Source organism: Nomascus leucogenys, chromosome 12 (assembly GCF_006542625.1).
Source record: "Nomascus leucogenys isolate Asia chromosome 12, Asia_NLE_v1, whole genome shotgun sequence".
NCBI classification, from domain to species: domain Eukaryota; kingdom Metazoa; phylum Chordata; class Mammalia; order Primates; family Hylobatidae; genus Nomascus; species Nomascus leucogenys.
In genome coordinates this window covers 440,453-461,110 of record NC_044392.1, presented here as the reverse complement: position 1 = coordinate 461,110, position 20,658 = coordinate 440,453, and the positions used below count along the sequence as shown (strand labels likewise).

Genomic DNA, 20,658 nt, shown 5'->3' with positions numbered 1-20,658 from the left:
GCAGAATTTTTGAAGTTTCTTTCTTCATATACTTTCAGGTTCCCATAAGCACAACCTAGTTTGTTCTGGAGAGATCTTATTTTCTAGGAGGCTCGGAGGGGGACCTTCTCCTTTGTGTCCTCATGGGAGGCACAAGACACAAAGGAACAGTCTTTCACTTTTAAATACAGTGATAGGCCTGAGGAGAAACAACTGCAATTTGTTTTTTTTTTAAATGAGATGGGATTCTCACTGGTCTTGAACTTCTGAGCTCAAGCGACGTTTCCCTACGTCGGCCTCTCAAAGTGTTGGGATTAATAGGCGTGAGGCACCGCGCCTGGCCACAACTACCATCGTTTAAAACCACCGTCTCTGGGCGGGCTCGAACCACCAGCCTCCTGGTTAACAGCCAAACGCGCTAACCCATTGCGCCACAGAGACAACCTGGATTGGTCGCTTTCATCTCAATAAAGATTAAGCAATCACTAAACTCTAGGGGTTGCCATTTGCTTTCTGCAGGACAAGTGTGCAGACTACAAAGCTTCGGAAAACCCGAGAGGCTGAGTCGACTAATCGTGTTGTTGCATGTTAGAAATGCGTGCATTGAGTGACTCTGAAGCCAGAAGGGCGGCCGAATGGCCTTCACCCTGCGTTCACCCTCGCCTGCTTCAGAAGCCAGTGGCTCTGGAAATGCCTGGATCTGCGACCCCAGCCTGAGCCAAGTAGGGCCCAAGGGAGGCTGAACTCCCTGACGGCTCTCAGGGTAGCTCTTTCTGTTTTTTTGCGCCGCCTTCAGGCAAGCATCTGCTCTGCTTGCTCTCCCATAACTCAACTGGGCTTCAGTAGATGGGGTCGGTGGGGCGGGAACGGGAACGAGGCAGGGGAGTCAAAAGGGAAAGCGTGAAAAGGAGGAGGGAGAAGCAGGGGAGACCAGGACGACACAATGGGACAGCCCAGGATGCCCTTTCAGAGGGCACCGGCTGGATGCAGAGAAGATGGGACATGTATCAGAATGGAGAGGGGGAGACGGGGAGAAGATGTGAGAGAAAATCACAAGAACCTGTAGCTGCCCAAGAATAAAGAAGTTAAAACCCCATAATGTTTTTACATTTAAAAAAATACGGGGACCAGGCGCGGTAGCTCACGCCTGTAATCCCAGCACTTTGGGAGGCCGAGGTAGGTGGATCACTCACTTGAAGTCAGGAGTTCGAGACCAGCCGGGCCAACATGGTGAAAGCCCGTCTCTACTAAAAATACAAAAATTAGTTGGGCTTGTAGTCTCAGCCACTCAGGAGGCTGAGGCAGGAGAATCGCTTGAACCTGAGAGGCGGAGGTAGCAGTGAGCCGAGATCGCACCACTGCCCTCCAGCCTGGGCGACAAAGCAAAATTCTGTCTCTCAAAAAAATATATAAATAAATAAAAGAAGGGTGGGGAAGCAAAACGACGGGCAGTAGGTGTGGGGCGCGTTGGGATTCTATAGTGGTTAGTAGTCTGCGTTGTACCTGCAGCAACCTCTGTTCTAATCCGAATCCTGGTACAGTCAGACTCTATCTTGGACCCACTGGGACGAACCCACGTGTCTTTTGGTTTGCTTTTCATTCCTGCACCAGCTGCGGCCTTTATCTGCAGCCAGAAAGCCGGAAAGCAGAGTTTACCGCTGGCCCCACAGCGCCATACTGTCTGGGGAAAAGAAGGAACCCCAAGAGTACACAGACGACAGCCCAAAGAGAAACCTTCGAAGTGCTCTATGCCTCACTCTTTAGCAGAAAATATCAAGCAACTCTCAACCTAGCTGGTCTGTAGCTTCCACGAATGAAATAATGTATTTATTGCAGTCTTTCTGGTTGAGATATTTCAAATATTTGTGGAGCTTTTAATGAGAGAGACACTCTCGAGTGTGGAAGAAAAAAAAGAGGGGATGTGAGGATGAGGCAACTTCAGGACAGGAAAAAAAAAAAAGAGACAAGGAAGCCATGTAAACGTTTTCAGGTGGGCGTGAGGCGACGTCAGTCTTGAACCCCGTTATGTTAGGTAAAGAGCGCAGCCCTCTTCCGGCACAAACACGGTTTCCCACATTCAGGAAATCACAGGGATCAGCAACTCTAGAGCGCGATGAAGAAGCTTCACTCTGGGAGGACCCCCTTCGTGACCACGGTCTCTCCCCTGCCAGGTAAGTGGAATTGTGCACACGCCCTGCAGGGACAGCACAGCCTCCTCGTCCCGGCCGGACGCTCAGGGTCACCACCCTCCCCACTGCCCCCCTCGCCATTCTTCCGAACCACTCTCCACCGAAGATTCCACCTACGGTCACCCCACGAGACGACCAGGCCGCCTCTCAGCAGCGGCTCCCGCCCCGCAGCCACGGCGCCCTCTCACCCCCGGGGTCCTGCCCGCCGCCTCTGCCCAGTCTGCACTTCACCTCCCTGGCTCCCGCGCTCCCCTGAGCTTACAGAAGAACCCCTCTCGGGAGCACTGGATGGAAAAGGGGAAGCGTGTGCAAGTGCTTGGTAGAGTGCAGACACCGTGGGATTTGACTGTGGCACCATCGCTTCCACGTCCCGGTGCTGATTTTCACACCTGCCTTCTGCTTCGGGCACCGGCAGCAGTTTTCCACCTGTGCCTACCCCACCCGCTGCCCTTGTTGGGTCAGCGAGCATCGCCTCCCTCTACCGCTCCATCAGCAAACGGGACCGCCCTCGAGGACCTCACCCGCCGCTCACCCCCCTAACAAATTCGCGGGCATCGCCTCCGGTCGCCTCTTCCGAAGGCCTAAGGAGCGCGTTAGCTGCCAACGGAGGTGAGGAGGCTCCGCTGACCGGCCGGTGCCCGTGTCCGGGGCTGGCACAAACGCCACGACTTGGCTTGGCCTCTCTCCTAGTTATTCGCAGCTCAGCCCTAAGGCGCCTCCAGGGCGGCGATGGCAAAGAGGGTGGCCTATTGGGTGCAGCTCCACGGGGGCTGGCATCTCTGCCCGGCTGTGCACACCTGAGCTAGACGCTCAGTCGCTCTCTAAAGCCGCTTCCGCGGATGACGGACACGGAGATAAATAGCAGCGGTGTGTCGTGAGAGGTGGTCCAGCAGGACTTGCCCTCCTTCGCCCGGCCTTGCCCCTCGCTGCGGAGACTGTTCTGCCTCTGGCCCTTGGAGCAGGCCGGCTGACAGCGTAGAGAAGGAAGATTCCTGCGGGAGGGCGGCCAGTGCAAAACAATTCCCTGACCGGGAATCGAACCCGGGCCGCGGCGGTGAAAGCGCCGAATCCTAGCCACTAGACCACCAGGGACACACAGGAGGGAGCTTCCTCTCCCTTCTTCCGACAGAAGCGACAGTTTCCTCGAGCTGTGGCAGGACCTGGGCCTTGTGAGGGTCGCTCTTTCCTCCCGGAGCCTCTCACAAGGCCATTCCCTCCCCGCTCAAAAAAAGAGCCTGCAGGCGACACCCCGAGGGCTCCGCGAGGGACACCGAGGCCACGAGTCCCGAGTCCTGGAGCGAGTTGCAGCGAGCCGGCCGCGGCTCACCACTGAACCAGGGATGCGCCTTTGCGAGGCGACAGCAAGTGACCAGCCGGTCGCGGGTCGCCGGGTCCGGAGCCGCGCACCAGGTTTCCAGGAGGAGGCGGCAGCGGGGAGGCGCCCGGGGTGAGACGGGGGCACCCTCTGCACCATGAAGGACCCGGACGCCGGCACCCTCAGCATCCTAAGGAACCAGACGGATGCGGAAAGCGAGAGCGGCTGGATGGGAAACTCCAGGGAGATGGTGGCCAGGCTGCGCCGTGTACCCGTCAACTTCTCTGACAGCGCCGTCTTCTCAGACTCCTTCAGAGACAAGGCCTGGGCAGAGGCAGGGGACAAAGGGCTTGGGGGATGGGCTGGTCCTGGGGGCATGCGCAGGCTTCTTGCTGCCTAGGAAATGTGCCCACTACGGGCTTAGAGGCCTGAGTGTGCCACCGCAGGTGGACCCAGGGCAGACGTGCAGCCCTGGAAAAGGGCACAACGGCAGTCACAAGAATCCCGGACGTGGATACCACTCATGGAGCTCACTAACCCGCCACAGCACCCTGACTGCAGTCTGTCTTTCTACCCATTTTACAGATGAGGAAACTGAGGCTCAAGGAGGTGAAGTGACTCGCCCAGGAACACAGCTGGTGAGGAGAGGAGATGGGCGCAGTCTGCCCTGTCTCCATTACATTATAGGAAAGTTAGGGATTTGTTATTTGGGGGGACAGGTCAGCTGATGCCTGTGAGCATCGTGGGGACTGCTCAGAAGGCAGCCACGAGGATCCATGCCCGGCCTGGGGTGGGATGAGGCATGGGAGAATATGGAACAGCCTTCCTGGTGTCACGACTGTCACTGTCACTCAGTAAGTGCTCACTGTGTGCCAGGTATGGAGCACAGCAAAGCCTCACGAGCCCCCTTCTAATCCTCACGTCCTGCAGGTGAGGAAACTGAGGCCCCCAAGAGGGCCGTGGCCTGCCCCAGGGCTCATAGCTGCCAGGTGGCAGAGCAGGGCCCGGCCCCAGAACAGGAGCAGCTCAGAGAGCAGCGGAGGCCACGCCAAGGCTCACGAACCTGCTGCTTCTCGCTCTCAGCCAGGGGAAGGCCCTCAGCGCTCTCCCGCTGCAGGGCAGCAATCTCCTCACTCAGCTCTTCCTTCTCAGCCTCCAGCCGGGCCAGCAGCTCCTCCTGCTCACGCTGCCGCTGACTCTGCAGCTGGGCCTGCTCGGCCTCCAGCTCCCGCCATGCTGCCTCCTAGGGGGCCAGGACCGGATGCGTGTGACACACCAGGAGGGGCCCAGGCAGATCCCCCAAAACATCAGGGCAGCAAGAGCCATCTGGCCCCCATACCCTCAGAGACAGGGAGGGTGACTAGGTAAATACAAGGGAGTGATAAGGGCTATGACGGGGACACGCCAGGGCGGAGAAAGTGCCAAGGAACAGCAGTGCGCCAGCCTGGTGGTCCGAACGTGATGCCCTGAGGAGGGACAAGCAACTGTCAGCCAGGTAAAGAGAGAAAAGACAACCCCAGGCCAAGAGCACAGCCCCTGGAAAGGCCTAGAGGATGCAGGGCGCAGAGGGACACGGGACGCGGTGAGCCACAGTGCCAGAACCCCAGGCAGTGGCTGGGCCAGGACAGGCCATGGGGGCCATGGGGATTCTAAGGACAGTGAGGGGAGTGGGAGAGAGGACTCGAGCCAAGGTGACAAGGAGCAATCTGATTTTTAGCTTAGCGGATGTTCCGACAGCTGTGGAAGAGGGATTGGGGTTGGGATGGAGGGGAGTTAGGACTGGCTGTGAGGAATAAAGCGGGTCAGGGGTTGCCAGAGGAGCTGGAGAGAAGAACACAGATTTGGGGACGTTAATGAGGCCAAGCCAGGCAATGCAAAGGGCAAGAAGAGCAAGGGGGAGGTCACAGGAGTTTAGATCCCTGGGGACTGGAAAGGCGGGCAGGCAGAGCCCACAGGCAAATAGCAGCCCACCCGGGGAGCCTGAGGGCAGGTGCCTGCCTCAGCAGTTGCTCCTAGCAACTTTGTGAAAAGCAGACAGAGCTGCCCCTTCTTTTTTTTTTTTTTTTTTTTAAGATGGAGTCTCACTCTGTCACCCAGGCTGGAGTGCAGTGGCGTGATCTTGGCTCTCTGCAACCTCTGCCTCCCAGGTTCAAGCGATTCCTCTACCTTACCCTCCCAAGTATCTGGGACTACAGGCATGTGCCACCTCGCCCGGCTAATTTTTTGTAATTTTAGTAGGGATGGGATTTCACCGTGTTAGCCAGGATGGTCTCGATCTCCTGACCTCGTGATCCGCCCACCTCGGCCTCCCAAGGTGCTGGGATTACAGGCATGAGTCAGCACGCCCGGCCAAGCCGCCCCTTCTTTAAGAGCTTCACTGTAGCTCATGCCTAGAATCCCAGCACTTTGGGAGGCCGAGGCCGGCGGATCACGAGGTCAAAAGTTGGAGACCAGCCTGACCAATATGGTGAAATCCCGTCTCTACTAAAAATACAAAAATTAGCCAGGCGTGGTGGCGTGCCTATAATCCCAGCTACTCAGGAAGCTGAGGCAGGAGAATCGCTTGAACCCAGAAGGTGGAGGTTGCAGTGAGCCAAGATTGCGCCACTGCACTCCAGCCTGTGCAATAGAGGGAGACTCCGTCGGGGCGGGGGGAGAAGGGGGAGTGGTGGAAAAAAGAGCTTTACCGCCACCTGCTGGAGAAGTGTGATAACAACCACCCAAGACCATGGGGACTGCAGGGTGAGTGGCACGCCCTGGAGCCATGCAGTCATAGCACCTCTGTCAGAGGCAGCCCTGTCTAGGATTTGGTGGCTGAGGGCCCCTGTCCTGAGGGCCACTCTGGAGAGCATGCCAATGCCAGCAATCATAACTTATGGAGCCTTTGCTAAGTACCAGTCACTATGCTAAGCCCCCTATGCAGACGGTCTCAGCTCATCCTCAATACCTTCCACTATCCTATCCCTATTTCTACAGGTGGGGAAATGAAGGCACGGACACCTTGGGTAGCATCACCAGATTAGATTCAAACCCAGGATTCAAACCCAGGCAATACAACCCCAGAGTCAGTGTTCTAGTAACTTCCCTGGCCCCTTGCCTTTCTACAGGCTCAGGTCTGAGTGGCCCTTCACATGCAAACAGTACTTCTTAGCAAATGAAAGTGCCTTCCTGCCGTACGTTAGGTCAGCATTTCCCAAATGTGGTTGTGGACCCTCTACATCAGGATTACCAGGGCTGGACCAGATTTGGGACCTGGGAATCTGCAAGTGTAATAAGGACCACAACCTCCCCACCACACCCCCAGTCCTCCCAGCTGTCCCCAGGGCCTCCACAACAGAGAGGAAGTCCCATTTCACAGATGTAGAGACCAAGGCAGAGCAAGAACGATGATGAGACACTGGCTCAGAGTCCTGCCCACCTCTCCCCAGCTGCCTGAACCTTTTCACGCTGGAGTCGCTGCAAGTCCTCCTCGTGGGCTGCCCGCTGCTCCCGCAGAGAGGCCTGGGCCTCCCGCTCAACCTGCACCAGCTTCTGGGCCATCAGCTCCTTGTCTAGACTGGCTTTCTCCTGTATAGCTATTATTTGCTGCCGCAGGCCCGCCAACTCCCCTGCACGAGAGGAATGGGGGAAAGGGCAGGGTTGGGTTGAAACTTTTCCTTGGGCCAGCAGACTTAGGCCAGGTGAGCCACGTGGGCAAAATCCCAGAGGTAGAGGGCCTGCCTGGCATCTAGTTTGGGTCCCTCTAATAAGTGGCTTGCCCTCCCTGGGCCTCAGTTTCCCTATCTGCCACATGGGCCCACTGGTCCTGACCCCTTTCCTGCCTACCCAGAAAGGTATTAAAGGCATAAAATGACTGATGAAAAGGCCTCCCAAATGGGACAGATGTCAAACATATAACAACCCTAGGCCAGGCACCATGGCTCACGCCTGTAATCCCAGCACTTTGGGAAGCTGGGACAGGTGGATCACTTTAGGTCAGGAGTTCAAGATCAGCCTGGCCAACATGGTGAAACCCCGTCTCTATTAAAAATACAACAATTAGCTGGGTGTGGTGGTGGACGTACATCGTCCCAGCTACTCAGGAGGCTGAGGCAGGAGAATCGCTTGAATCCAAGGGGCAGAAGTTGCAGTGAGCCAAGATCACACCACTGCACTCCAGCCTAGGTGACAAGAGTGAGACTCTGTCTCAAAAAAACAAAAGGCCGGGCATAGTGGCTCATGCCTCTAATCTCAGCACTTTGGGAGGCTGGGGCAGGTGGATAACCTTAGGTCAGGAGTTCGAGACCAGCCTGGCCAAAATGACAAAACCCTGTCTCTACCAAAAATACAACAATTAGCTGGGCCTCCCGTCGGGCCTGCTCCAGCTCTTGCTCCCCTCTGCTCAGCTGCCGGGAGAGCTGGCCCCGACCCAGAGACTAAGCAGCACTCCCAGCATCCCCCAGCTTGTTCATCATGCAGCACCCCAACTCTGGGCCTAACCCAGTCCTGGCAGAAGGCCTGGGTTCGAGCCCAGGGTCTGCCCTGATGTGCTATATGTACTTGGGCAAGTCATTACCTTCTCTAGCTCTGCAATGCACGTGTCCAAAAACGAGGGCCTGGCCGGACACAGTGGCGCATGCCTATAATCCCAGCACTTTGGCAGGTGGATCACTTGAGGTCAGGAGTTCAAGACCAGCCTGGCCAACATGATGAAACCCTCTCTACTAAAAATACAAAAATTAGCCGGCCATGGTGGTGCACGCCTGTAGTCCCTGCTACTTGGGACGCTGAGGCAGGCGAACAGCTTAAACCCCAGAGGCGGAGGTTGCAGTGAGCCCAGATCGTGCCACTGCATTCCAGCCTGGGCAACAGAGCAAGACCCTGTCTCAAAAAAAAAAAAAAAAAAAAAAAAAGAGGGCCCTCGCTCAGCTTTGGGAGTAACAGAACCCTTGTATTATCCTAAGCAGAGAAGCTGAATATATAAAACAGACCCAAGTGCAGATGCTCCGCAGGCCTCAGGGTGGAGACCTGCACCCTGCTTCCTGCACCCCCTGCCCCATCCTCTAGAGGCCCCTCCCAGAAACCCAGGTGCTCCGGGATAGACACTGCATGAAGGTCCCTGGATCCCTGAAACTCTGATGTCTCTTCCAGATGTGATGTTCCCAAAAGTCTAAGATTCCAATTCTAAAAAGCCTTCACCTATTATTAATCTGTATCATTATTATTATTATTTTTTGAGACGCAGCTCCTCCAGCCGCTACTGCTCTTCGTGTGTCACTGTGGCTTCCTGCTCCGCCTGCCGCTGCCAGCCCTGCAGGGCGGCCTTTTCTTCCTCCAGCTGGGGGCCAGGTAGGAGTGGAGCTTCGTGAGTAGGGCGTCCCTCCCAGGACCAGGACGCCTCCTCCACCCACCCACCAGCCACAATAGCCCAGGGGAGGCTCCCAGGGAATGAGGGACAGTGCCCTTGGGTGTGTGGGACACTGGGGAGGGGGGAGATGAGGAGGGCCTGTGGAGCTTCTGTGCTTTGATGCCTGGAGAGGATAGACAGACGGAGACAGACAGAGAACAAGAGACAGAGAGGGAGGCAGGGGCCAAGACAGGTGCAGGGCTGGGCCCGGGGTGCCTCGCTGAATGGGGAGGATGGGTGGGCAAGGCAGGTGGGCCCGCAGGTGCACAGCGTACCTGGGCGACAAGGCGGTTCAGATCCAACTTGTCCTGAGCAAGGCTCTCATTAAGGGTGCTCAGCTTGGACAGGGAGTCCTGCAGGGAGACCTCCTCTGCCCTCAGCTTGGTCATGGAGAGCTCGAGCTCCACGCAGCCAGCCTCAGCCTGCAGGGTCAGGCCCTAAGAGATGAGGAAAGGCAGAAAGGCCAGGAGGAGGTGAGGAGGGACAAGAAGAGACCCAGAGAGATGGACCCTCAGAGACAGGGGAGGGGAGACAAGGAGGGGACACAGCGTGAGATGGAAAAAAAAAGTCACCGCAGAAAGCCTGCTGCTTATGAGCCATTTAAAAGCCATGCATCACAGAGCTGTGCAAAAATAGCTCAAGCTGCAGGGCAGGGCCAGAGTTCAGAGGATCCCCCGAGTAGGGTCTAGGGACAGCACTGCTCAGAGCCCAGGCTGCAGCAGACAGGGCAGGTCCCCGCCAAGGACTCTCTGGGCTGTGGCCCCAACTCTCAGACCCCAGGAGCTGAATCTGAGGCACTGGATGACCCTGAGCTATAGGCACTGCCCCCAGGAGCATCCAGAAGAGCAGGGATACGGCCATAAAGAGAGGTCAGTCCACTTATGGCTGGGACCAGAGGTCCAGAGGTCTGTGGCCTGTGACAAAGATCAGCCTGTATCCAGAAGGAAAGGGTCAGTCTGTGACGAGGCTCAGACGTCTGCCTGACACTGGGACCAGTCCTTGCCAGAGTGAGAAAGCTTGGGGCTGGGGGTCAGAGGTAGGTCTCTGGTTGTGCAGCAAACAGGCACCCACCTTGGTCAGCGCCTCGGCCACCTCGGCCTTCTCGGCCTGTAGCATGTCCCGTTGCAGCCTGGTGCGGGCTCAGCACCTCCCTCACCTCCACCAGCTCCTTGGCCAGGACTGAGCGCTTCCCTTCCAGCTGCTCTAGTTGTCTGTGGCTGCGGGACAGAGGGCGGGCGGGTGGCCCATGTCACTTTCCTGCCCCAAACCTCCTGTAGCCAGCAAGATGCTGGGGCGGGGACCAGGCCTGAGGCAGGAGTTTGGAGAGAAAGAGCCTGAGCCACAGGGCAACCAAGCCCACTATTGCTTAGCTCCACGACCCTGGGCCTCCGTTTTTACATCTGCAAAATGAGGTAACACTTGCCTTGTGACATTGTTTATTTTTTTGAGACAGAGCCTTCCTCTGTCACACAGGCTGGAGTACAGTGGTGCGACCTTGGCTCACTGCAACTTCTGCCCCCCGGGTTCAAGCAATTCTCCTGCCTCAGCCTCCCGAGTAGCTGGGATTACAGGTACTCACCACCATGCCTGGCTAATTTTTGTAGTTTTAGTAGAGACGGGGGTTTCCCCATGTTGGTCGGGCTGGTCTTGAACTCCCGACCTCAGGCGATTTGCCTGCCTCGGCCTTCCAAAGTGCTGGGATTACAGGCGTGAGCCACCCTGCCCAGCCTGTTTCAAGGATACAAATTTCACATGTGCTTAAAATAGTGCCTGACACATCTCCCCAAGGGCCTTCAGAAACAAGAATAATACACTCCACCACAGTCCACTAAACATCACTGATCACATCCCAGAGAGGTAAGCAGCCCAATGGTGAAGAGGTTAACTCTGAAGGCAGAATGTCTGGGTTCAAATCCTGGCTCTTCTGCTAACTAGCTGTGGGAGCTGGGGCAAGTGACATGGCTTCTCTGTGCCTCAGTTTGCCATCCACAAAATGGAGATAACAGCTTCTATGTCACAGAGTTATCCTGGAGTTAAATGAGAGAATGGAATTGCTTAAAATGGTATCTGGCACTTAGTGAAATTAGTAAGGATATTATTATTATCATAACTAAATTCTAAAAATACTATTACTAATATTACTACTGTTATTTTAACTATTGTTGTTATTATCATCCAAGTTCTACCTTTTAACTAGTTCTCTGACCCCAGGTAAGTGACTACACCTCCCTGAGCCCCAATTTCCTGAAATGGGTCTGGTTAGAAAACCCGACATCAGAGGTGTCCAGACGGCAGGAGGCCCAGGACCCAGTGGGTGCTCCCTAACCCCCCGGGGGGGCACTGTCAGGGGACCCGAGGCACATTTGAAGGGCCCTGGCAGGGTGGCGAGACGCTGCTCACCTGCGCTCAAGCTCCCGGCGCGCCCGCACGCCATCCTGCATCGCGTTCTCCTGCTCTTCCTCCTGCCGGTCCCTCCTGGGCAGCTCCTCCTGGGCAGCTTCTCCAGCTCCTGCCGCAGCTCCTCGGCCTGCTGCTGAGCCACCTGCAGGCTGTGGGCCAGGTTGCTCTTCGCCCTTCAGGACAAGGGGAGGGGGAGCAGAGGGGATGCTGGGGCTGCTCTCTGCAGGGAAGGTGGCTGGCTGCTGCTCTAGCCATGAGCTACATCCTCCCGTGTTCCAAGGCACCCGCCTCCAGGAAGCCTTCCCTGACCACCCTGTCCATGGCTGACTCATTTCACTCACACCCTCCAGCAGAAGAACCTGGCTTTCCTTCTCCCCAGCCCACCCACTTGGAGGCCCAGTGGAGTGGATGGAGGCGCTGGCGTGATCTCCAAGCACCCTACCAGGTAGAAGAGGCCAGGCTAGGCTCCTGGGACACACGGGCAATTGTGCCACCAGCTCTGCTACACCATGTGACCAGGAAATGCCCCCTATAACACCCTATGCCCCTCAGTTCTGGGAAGCCTGATAGAGCTGAGTCTGCAGATCCCACAGCTTCCTGCTACATAGGCACATGGTGGCCACGGCAGGGGAGGGAGGAGAAGGCAACAAATGGGACCCCAAAGACTTGCCATGAGCTGCCATTTTCCCCACTGGGGGTAGGTGCAAAAAAACTTCACAACGTGTTTTTTTTTTTTTTTTTTTTTTTTTTTTTGAGACAGAGTCTCACTGTTGCCCAGACCGGAGTGCAATGGCACGATCTCAGCTCACTGCAAGCTCCACCTCCCGGGTTCACACCATTCTCCTGCCTCAGCCTCCCGAGTAGCTGGGACTATAGGTGCCCACCACTACGCCCTGCTAATTTTTTGTATTTTTAGTAGAGACAGGGTTTCACCGTGTTAGCCGGTATGGTCTCGATCTCCTGACCTCGTGATCCGCCCACCTCGGCCTCCCAAAGTGCTGGGATTACAGGCGTGAGCCACCGCACCTGGTTTATTTATTTTCTTTAACATAGAGTTTCACTCTTGTTGCCCAGGCTGGAGTGCAATGGCGTGATCTCGGTTCACTGCAAACTCCGCCTCCCGGGTTCAAGTGATTCTCCTCCCTCAGCCTCCCAAGTAGCTGGGATTACAGGCATGCGCCACCCCAGACGGCTAGTTTTGTATTTTTAGTGGAGACGGCGTTTCTCCATGTCGGTCATACTGGTCTCGAACTCCTGACCTCAGGTGGTCCTCCCACCTCGGCATCCCAAAGTGTTGGGATTACAGGCGTGAGCCACTGTGCCTGGCCAATTTTTTTTTATTTTTAGTAGAGACATCTTTTCACCATGTTGGCCAGGCTGGTCTCAAACTCCTGACCTCAAGTTATCCACCTGCCTTGGCCTCCCAAAGTGCTGGGATTACCCACCCACGACTGGCCACCGTGCCCAGTCGACAATGTGCTGTTAAGTAAAAATAGCAGAATACGAAATGGGATGTTTGCGGTGAACACAACTACTTAAAAAGACCTTCTCCTTTCCAGGCATGGAAAGCCTCGGTTTACTCTCACATGGACCTGAATTCCAATTCCCACCCTGCCACGCCCAGCCACACACGCTGTGCGAGTGTGAGCAAGTCTCTCAAGCTTAACAACAACGGAGTTCCGACTGGCATGAGTTTGACAGGAAGACTAAATCAGAGTACATAAAAAACACTTGGCCAAGAGCCTGGCACACAGTAGGTGTGCAGGAAATGGTTGCTATCTCACTGCCAGGAAACACAATGGGAAGGAAAACCAGTGCCCTAAATGAATTAGGATGGGCAGATGAGGCTGTCAGAAGGCGCTTTCTATTTCTATTTTTCAAACTTTTCATTAGATGGTCACATTTATGAAAAGAAAAACCAAACAACAAAATATCAAAAACAACCTGGCAGCTAAGTGGATAATTTCTTGTCTTAAAAATCTTCAAGAACAGTGGCTCATGCCTGTAATCCAGCACTTTGGGAGTCCGAGGTGGGCGATCACCTGAGGTCAGGAGTTCGACACCAGCCTAGCCAACATGGTGGAATCCCATCTGTACTAAAAATATAAAAATTAGCCAGGCATGGTGGCGGGCACCTGTAATCCCAGCTACCAGGGAGGCTGAGGCAAGAGAATCGCTTGAACCCGGGAGGTGGAAGTTGCAGTGAGCCAAGATCGTGCCACAGGCAACAAGACTGGGGGAAAAAAAAAAGAAGTGGATAATTTCTTGTCTTAAAAATCTTCAAGGTGCCTGGCGTGATGGCTCACACCTATAATCCCAGTACTTTGGGAGGCAGAGACAGGTGGATCATTTGAGCTCAGGAGTTAGAGATCAGCCTGGGCAGAAACCCCATCTCTATGGAAAACAGAAAAATTAGCCAGGCGTGGTGGTGTGTGCCTGTAGTCCCAGCTACTCAGGAGGCTGAGGTGGGAGGATCACTTAAGCCTAGGAGGTGGAGGTTGCAGTGAACTGAGATCACACCGCTACACTCCAGACTAGGTGACAGAACAAGACCCTGTCTCAAATTAAAAGAAAAAAAAATCTTCAAGGCTAGGCATGGTGGCGTATGCCTGTAATCTCAGCATTTTGGGAGGCCAAGGCCAGGAGTTTGAGACCACCCTGAGAAACACAGCAAGACCCCATCTCAAAAAAAAAAAACCTCCAAGAAATGTGGTCCAGAATAGTGCTGTCAATAGAACTCTCTGAGATGACAGAAATGTTCTATGACCATGTATGGTTGATGAATGCTTGAAACGTGGCTAGGACAACTAAAGAACTGAATTTTCTTTCTCTTTTTTTTTTTTTTTTTTAAGACGGAGTCTTGATCTGTCACCCAGGTGGGAGAACAGTGGCGCGATCTCAGCTCACTGCAACCTTCGCCTCCCAGGTTCACACCATTGTCCCGCCTCAGCCTCCCGAGTAGCTGGGATTACAGGAGCACGCCACCATGCCTGGTTAATTTTTGTATTTTTAGTAGAAACAGGGTTTCACCATGTTGGCCAGGCTGGTCTCGAACTCCTGACCTCAAGTGATCCACCCACCTTGGCTTCCCAAAGTGCTGGGATTATAGGCATGAGCCACCACACCCAGACTGAATTTTCACTTTTTCAAGTTTTTAATTAAATTTTAATAGAGCCAGGCACAGTGGCTTATGCCTGTAATCCCAGCAATTTGGGAGGCTGAGGTGGGAGAAGTGTTTGAAGCTAGGAGTTCAAGACCAGCATGGGCAACATAGTGAGACCCCCATCTCTAAAAAAATTTGGAAATGTTGGCGGCTTGTCTAGTATCCTCGGGGCTGAGATCAGAGTTGCCCAGGAACCCAGGGAGGTGAGGGCTCAGACGGTGGTGAGGGCACAGAGGAAGGGAGTGGAAACCTAACTCTCAGGCTTTGGTCCCATATCCTTCCCCAGGCCAGGCCCAGGCCCTGGCCCCCATCTAGGGGCAGTTGGGAGGTAGAGGTGGGAGGACCACTTGAGTCTGGGAGTTCCAGGCTACAGTGGGCTGTGATGGACCAATTGTGCCCCAGCCTGGGAAACAGAGCAAGAGTGTGACTCAAAACAAAGCAAAGCAAAACGAAACAAAACTGAATACTAAAAAATAAGTGTTGGCCAGGCGTGGTGGCTCACGCCTGTAATCCCAGTACTTTGGGAGACGGAGGCAGGTGGATCATGAGGTCAGGAGTTCAAGATCAGCCTGGCCAAGATGGTGAAACCCTGTCTCTACTAAAAATACCAAAAAAATGGGCCGGGCGTGGTGGCGGGCGCCTATAGTCCCAGCTACTCGGGAGGCTGAGGCAGGAGAATGGCGTGAACCCGGGAGGAGGAGCTTGTAGTGAGCCGAGATCGCGCCACTGCACTGCAGCCGGGGCGACAGATCGAGACTCCGTCTCAAAATAAATAATAAACAAACAAACAAATAAATAAATGTTAACAGGCACATGCAGCTAGTGGCGACCATATTAGTGCAGAGCCACACCCATAACGGTCGACTGGTGTTATGCCCAGACGCTGACTTATTCTTCAGCACGCCCCAGCTCAGACCTCCCCAGCACCTGCTCAGGAGCTCGTTGGCGCTCCGCAGCCGCTGCACCTCGCGCTGGGCATCCTCGTGGCCCTGCATGGCGCCGTGGGTCTTGTCCCGCAGGTGCTGCAGCTGTTCCTCTAGGGCCCGCCGCTCACTCTCGCTGTCGCTCAGCTACTTCCGCAGGGTGCCCAGCAGGTCCTGGCTTGTCTCATAGCGCCCACGCATGCCCTGGAGCGCGGGGATCTCAGAGTCGGGGGGGGTGTCCTTTGAGACCTCCAGAGCCCACCTACTCTCTTCTGGTTCCAGGGATACACACTAGCCTAGACTAGGCGGGGTCCAGGGCCTGGACCTGGCCTGGGGCAGGATAGGGGCCTAGGCCTGAGAGCCAGCTTTCCGCTCCCCTCCTATGTGCCCTCACCACCCTCTGAGCCCTCACCTCCCTGGGGTCCCGGACAACTCCTATCAAAGCCCCCCCATGCCAGACAAACCCCCAGGCACACTCGTCTCCTGGGTTCTGACTCCACCCCCAGGGCTCCCAGGCTCCTCCCCCTTGCGTCCTGGTTCCACTCTCAGACTCCTCCCTACCTTGGCTCTGCCCCTAGTTCCCAAGCTCTCATCCTAGGCTCTGATTCCCCTTGCTAGACCTTTTCCCAGGGTCCTGGCTCTGTATGACCAGGGACCTGTCTTCCTCTCTACCAGGACCCTAACACTGCCGCAGCCTCCTCCCTCCACCAGCTGCCCAAGCACCCCCACATCTGGGCTTGGCTTCACCACAGAGCTCTTGGCCACCTCCTTGGGGATCCTGACACCCTCAGACACTATTTCTCAGGGCTCTGGCTGCACCCCAGGGCGCTCAGACTCCTCCCCTGGCCCCTGGCCCCTGGCCCCAGACCCGCCCCCACCCCCACACAGAGGGCGCGAACCTCTCCCCCGGGTTTCTGGCTGCCCCCAGAACGCTGGCGCCCCTTCCTACCTGGACCTGCAGCTGGCGCTTGTGCAGCGCGGAGTGAATCATGGCGAGCGAGCGTGGAGGGGTCTGAGCAGGCCGGGGAGGGGCCTCGGCGGGGCGAACGGCCTCCGCCCGGCGAGGAGCGCCGCGGTGGGGACGGGGTCCGCCGTCTCGAGAGCCCACGCAGGCTGCCCTGGGACGCATCCGCGGTGCGCTTGGAGCCGCTCAGCTGGACGCCGCTCTCAGCCTCCACAGGATGGCCTGAGGGTAGAGGAGGGAGGCAGGAGGCCGCAGAGCTAGGAACCGCGGGGTTGGCTGGGCAAAGACGCCCAGGCGAGGCTGGGGGCCGCCTCATCCCAAATGCTGCCTCCTACAAGAAGCCTTCCTGATTTCACCTCCTCCTCTAGCTCAGTCCTCAGCTCGCCGCTGAGGCCTCCCATTTATTGGGAAGACATCATTTGGCATTGCTCACAAGTGAGCTCTGAAAGGGCCGTGCCTCCCCTCTGAGACTGGGGGCTCCCCAGGGCAGAGGCCGGGTGAGCTAGCAGGGGTGCTGAGCAGCTACAGCCTGGGTCCCAGGCCTCCATCCATTTGCAGTTCAGTCCGAAGCCACCGAAAGTCGTGGCAGGGGAGCCCGGGATTGCCTGGCAGGTCCCTGTCTTCCCACCTCTGGGCTCACACCTGTGCCAGGTCCCTTAGGCTCTGCTGTAGCCCCTCTCCGTCCTGTCTCCAAGGCCGCCTGCTCCTCTAGCCACAGGGATTCCTGGAGTGCGGTTAGGGAGACAAAGGGTGGTGGGGGCTCTGTCTTATGTGAAACCTCCTCTTCCCCTCCCTCCCTGGCCCACCACTGACCAGGTGGCCTCTGAAGCCATGTCCATAGGCCAGTCATCTGGTGGACCCCATAGCAGGCCCGAGGCCCTTACTGAACAGACCAGGCCCAGAGAAGAGCTGTGTCCTGCCCCAGGTCACACAGTCGATTGGAGGAGAGCCGGATTAAAGCACAGAAATGTGATGTTGATTGAGGATTTAAACTGGCCTGTTGGGGAAACTGGCTGTTGTCTCTTGATTTCTCCCCAGGTTAGATGGCAACTCAGTTGCCATTTGGTAATGTGGAACTTTAGCGTGGGTGACTCTATTTTGATTTTTAGTCTGGTCGGCTGGGGCCTGGTGCAGAAACTTAGTCCAAAACAATGGCCTCCTATAATTTTTATTTAACGGTAGGAAACACATGTTAGTTAAGGTGATGGTGAAGCCTTTCTCTTCACTTCCATTCTGTCAACCCACCCTCCCAGGGCCCTGCAAACAAGAAGGGCCATCGTCATTTCACAGAAGCGGAAACAAGACCCGCGCAGGGAAGGACGTGCTCCAGGGCTCGGCGGGGAGCCGCACAGCCTGGGACCTGCGGGTCCTCAGGACAGAGTGTGGCGGGGCCCACAGTGCGGCGCTCAGGGATCGCGGGGCGCGGCCCAAAGCGAGTGGGGCGCGCAGACTCCACGTGGCCCCGGCGCCGCCCTCTGCGCCCCCTCCCGGCCTCTCCCGGGCCATCCGCGGATTCCCCCAGATGGGATCGCGCCCTGACCCCGCCGCCCCCGGCTCCTACGGCCAGGCCTGGCCTCGATTCCTGCCCCGCGCCCTCCCCCTCTCCGGGGCCAGGGGGCCCTCCGAGCCTCCGGGTCTCCAGCCCCCCAAAACGGCCCCGCTCCCCGCGGTGACTCCCCGCCCGCCTCTCCCGGGACTCGGGTCCCGCCTCCAGCACCCACTTTAGCCTCCCCCAGATAGGTCCCGCCAGACCCCACACCCCAGCCCCTTCCCCACCGCTTGTCAACTCCCCTCGTCCCCACCCGCTGCCCCGGCCCCGCCCCCGCGCCCGATCCCTCGCGGACTCGTTCGTAAGATCCAGCCTCGCCCTGCCCCGCCCAGGGCCCGGCCGCTCCCCGCCCTCGTCCCCGGCCCGGGCCCCGCCCCTCCCTCGACTCCGGCCCCGCCCCGCCCCCCGCTCCCTCCCGCCCTCGTCCCCGGCCCGGGCCCCGCCCCTCCCTCGACTCCGGCCCCGCCCCCCGCTCCCCGCCCTCGTCCCCCGGCCCGGGCCCCGCCCCTCCCTCGACTCCGGCCCCGCCCCGCCCCCCGCTCCCTCCCGTCCCCGGCCCGGGCCCCGCCCCTCTCTCGACTCCGGCCCCGCCCCCCGCTCCCTCCCGTCCCCGGATCGGGCCCCGCCCCCGCCCCGAGGACTCTCTTTGTTCCAGAGTCAACCAGCCCCGGTCCTGGGAGCGCTGACTCCAAGGAGAGCCAGACCTGGGCGTCTCCACCCCCACCCCGCTGTCTCTGGAAACCAAGGCCGGCGCCGGGGGAGGCGGGTGTGCGGGCGCGCGAGCCGAGCCCTTTGTTCCGGAGAACATTCCTCAGCGCCAGCCTCCCTACCTGGAGAGCCTGTGGGTTCTGTTTCAGGCTTTGCCTTGGAGAAACTCGCCGAGTATGCAGCTCTCAAGCCTGGCTTCTGGCGCATCGTACCTCATGGCCTTCAGCGGGTCCTTGGACCTCCCTGAACCTCAGTTTTCTCACTTGTAGAATGGGAGCCAAAATTCTGACGTCGAATGATCGCTGTGAAGTTAAATTAAATGCCAAAACACAAATGTAGAGTATCTGCACGCATAAGGTGAGCGTTAGATACTTGCGTTTGGAAGACCTTCACGGAAAGAAACTAACATTTTTGTATTGAGTTCACCCTACTCCCCTATCCCGCTTTGTATGGGCAATTTGTAGTCCTCCCAAATCTTTGAAATCTCACTTTCTTAGTAAAGACTTACCCTGATTTCTCGGGCACACCCTCATGGAGTCACCCTCTGGCATATTTCCATAGCATGCTGTAACGTCTATTAAAATATTTGCAATTACTTTTTTTTTAATTGAGACTTAATTTGCATTCAGTGAAATACACACAACTTGGCCAGGCATGGAGGCTCACGCCTGTAATCCCAGCACTTTGGGAGGCCGAGGCGGGCAGATCACCTGAGGTCAGGAGTTTGAGACCAGCCTGGCCAACATGGTGAAACCCCATCTCTACTAAAAATACAAAAATTAGCTGGGCCTGGTGGTGCCTACCTCTAATCCCAGCTACTCAGGAGGCTAAGACAGGAGAATCACTTGAACCCAGGAGACGGAGGTTGCAATGAGCCGAGATTAGGCCATTGCACTCCAGCCTAGACGACAGAGCAAGACTCTGTCTCACAAAAAAAAAAAAAAGAAAAAAAGAAAAAAAGAAACTGCCAAACAATCCTCTCAAGTTATATAGTTATGTCCTTTTACATTCCATTCTTTCCATGCGGTCTATTTTTTTTTTTTTTTTTTTTTTTTTTTGAGACAAGGCCTTACTCTGTCAACCAGGCTGGAGTGCAGTGGTGTGATCATAGCGATCATAGCTCAGCAGCCTTGACCTCCCGTGCTCAAGCCATCCTCCTGCCTCAGCCTCCCAAAGTTCTGGGATTACTGGCTTGAGACTCTGTGCCCAGCCCCATTTTCCATTCTCACCAGCAGTTATAAGCATTCCAGTTGCTCCACATCCTCGAGCATTTGACATTGCCAAACATTTTACTCTTAGCCATTGGAATGGGTGTAGTGTATCTCATTATGACATTACTTTTTAAAAATGATTAATACAAGTATTCAGTTCTAAAGGTACAAAAGCCTATTAGTCTGTTTAATTTTTCTCCCTGGAAAGTATGTTTCATGAGTGGCTTGTGTCTCCATTTACACTGACTTTTTTTTTTGACTATCTGTCTTTTTTCCACTAGAATATAAGCCTCAGGAGGAGCTGTCATCTCAGCTCCTTTCTGAAGCTAGTAAAAGCCTAATAAATATTGGTGAACGAATGCCCAGCACTATTCTTCTAGACAAGTCGTATAATCTATTACATTTATCACATTTTGATTCAAGAGAGTAGCAGATTCCTTTGGGACTAAGTGTGGAACTGAGTGATATCAATACAAAGTTGTGGCCGGGCGCGGTGGCTCACACCTGTAATCCCAGCACTTTAGGAGGCTGAGGTGGGTGGATCACGAGGTCAGGAGATCGAGACGATCCTGGCCAACATAATGAAACCCCATCTCTACTAAAAATACAAAAATTAGCTGGGCGTGGTGGCGTGTGCCTGTAATCCCAGCTACTCGGGAGGCTGAGGCGGGAGAATCGCTTGAACTAGGGAGTCAGAAGTTGCGGTGAGCTGAGATTGCACCACTGCACTCCAGCCTGGTGACAGAGCAAGACTCCGTTTCAATAAAAAAAAAAAAGTTGTAAAATGAATGAATATTGATGAAGGAGCTCACAGGGTGTTCCTGCATGCAGTGCAAGCTGGCTTTTTGAAAACGACAACATCTGTATGTCA

The 20,658-nt window shown here is 55.9% G+C and overlaps 2 non-coding genes and 2 pseudogenes across 2 annotated transcripts; all 4 read right to left on the bottom strand.

Moving 5' to 3' along the window:
• Positions 1-346: 346 nt before the first annotated feature.
• Positions 347-420, bottom strand: TRNAN-GUU. Its single transcript has one exon. It is a non-coding gene; the product is annotated as a tRNA-Asn (tRNA).
• A 1,593-nt stretch (positions 421-2,013) lies between these two features.
• On the bottom strand, positions 2,014-2,158 carry LOC115837841 (annotated as a pseudogene).
• Positions 2,159-2,970: 812 nt separating this feature from the next.
• LOC100603191 lies at positions 2,971-17,825 on the bottom strand (annotated as a pseudogene).
• Positions 3,189-3,260, bottom strand: TRNAE-UUC. The gene has a single exon. It is a non-coding gene; the product is annotated as a tRNA-Glu (tRNA).
• Positions 17,826-20,658: the final 2,833 nt, after the last annotated feature.